This window comes from Austrofundulus limnaeus, unplaced genomic scaffold (genome assembly GCF_001266775.1).
Source record: "Austrofundulus limnaeus strain Quisiro unplaced genomic scaffold, Austrofundulus_limnaeus-1.0 Scaffold483, whole genome shotgun sequence".
Taxonomy (NCBI): domain Eukaryota; kingdom Metazoa; phylum Chordata; class Actinopteri; order Cyprinodontiformes; family Rivulidae; genus Austrofundulus; species Austrofundulus limnaeus.
In genome coordinates, this window is record NW_013952885.1 from 239,923 (window position 1) to 241,947 (window position 2,025).

The window sequence follows — 2,025 nt, forward strand, 5'->3', positions numbered from 1 at the left end:
TATATATATACAGAGTAAAAGCAATAAAATCAAAAACTAAAAGGTGTGCCTTGTGTGTCTCATCTAGCTGAACAGTTTAATATGTGTTTCATGTGTCTGGGTCACATGACCTGGAAGCCATTGAATTTTTATCCTGCCCTGTGTTTTTGGTCGGTAATTTATTGACAGTCCCTAAGCGAACCACAGTGTGGAGGAGCGAGCAGCAGGAGGGTTGCTGGCCGACGTCAGGCTGCTCTGGCCGGTTTAAGACGAAAGGAAAGACAACGCTTGATTCACGGAACGAGAATATCTAATATCCAACCTGAAACTAATTTCACTGCGGTTAACCAGACGTCCTCTTTTTCTTTGAACCATCAACCAGTGGCGACGCGTGGATGGACATAAACAGTCCAGTCTAAACTTTATTCAGGGGAACAAACAGTTCCCACACCACTTGCAAAAAAGTCAAACGAGCGTACTTTTAACTTTAACTGCGTAAAAAATAAGGACCACGACATTTTTGGGGATTTATATTCAAATAGTCCCGATTAAAAAGTTAAATCGGGGAAGGGGATTCTTGTGAAACACTGATTTAAAAAATCTAACTATAAACCGCTACATTCACCAATTTAACCCAAACCATTACCTTAACCTACATAATTTGTTAAAGATCCACCTACGAGCTTTAGACACGGAAAACAAACCTACCTTATGGAAGAAAATGTCCCGTTGTTTAGTTTTTTTGTGTTTAGTTCGTGTTCCGTCTGCTGCCTGATAAATTCCTCTTTTTTTTCTTTAGTCAAACTAATGGATATTTTGAAAACAGAAAATCTCTACTGTTGGATCAAGCGACAAACGAGTTTTTGCTGCAAGTTACCTCTGAGTTCACCTAAGGTTCAGGAGGCTTCCTGGTATCAACTTGGAAAAACCGACTGACAGTTGCTAATGCGCATGCGTAAAATCTGTCATTATTTGTTATTATTATAGGGGCCACAAATTATGGAAGCCCATTTCCGCCACCCTGATAAAAATAAATAAAACTTGTATCTCTTAATTATGACTGAGCTATCTCATAATTATGACTTAGCTAAGTCATAATTATGAGATACCATCTCATAAGTATCTCATAATTATGAGATAGCTAAGTCATAATTATGAGATACTATCTCATAAGTATCTCATAATTATGAGATAGCTAAGTCATAATTATGAGATACTATCTCATAAGTATCTCATAATTATGAGATAGCTCAGTCATAATTATGAGATACTATCTCATAAGTATCTCATAATTATGAGATAGCTCAGTCATAATTATGAGATAGCTAAGTCATAATTATGAGATACTATCTCATAAGTATCTCATAATTATGAGATAGCTAAGTCATATTAATGAGATAGTATCTCATAATAATGAGATAGTATCTCACAATAATGAGATAGTAATCTCATAATAATGAGATAGCTCAGTCATAATTATGAGATAGCTCAGTCATAATTATGAGATAGCTATCTCATAATTATGACTGAGCTAAGTCATAATTATGAGATGCTATCTCATAAGTATCTCATAATTATGAGATAGCTAAGTCATAATTATGAAATAGTATGTCATAATTATGAGATACTATCTCATAATAATGAGATAGCTGTCATAATTATGAGATAGCTAAGTCATAATTATGAGATAGCTAAGTCATAATTATGAGATAGCTCAGTCATAATTATGAAATAGTATCTCATAATTATGAGATAGTATCTCATAATTATGAGATAGCTCAGTCATAATTAAGAGATAGCTCAGTCATAATTATGAGATAGTATCTCATAATAATGAGATAGCATCTCATAATAAAGAGATAGCTCAGTCATAATTATGAGATAGTATCTCATAATAATGAGATAGCATCTCATAATAAAGAGATAGCTCAGTCATAATTATGAGATAGCTAAGTCATAATTGTGAGATGGCTAAGTCACAATTATGAGATAGTATGTCACAATTATGAGATATTATGTCACAATTATGAGATAGTATGTCACAAT

At 33.6% G+C, this 2,025-nt stretch overlaps 1 pseudogene; it reads right to left on the reverse strand.

The window, feature by feature from the left end:
• Positions 1 to 935, reverse strand: part of LOC106529997 (UDP-glucuronosyltransferase 2A1 pseudogene) — a 7,769-nt pseudogene extending 6,834 nt beyond the window's left edge.
• Between the last annotated feature and the right edge of the window lie 1,090 nt (positions 936 to 2,025).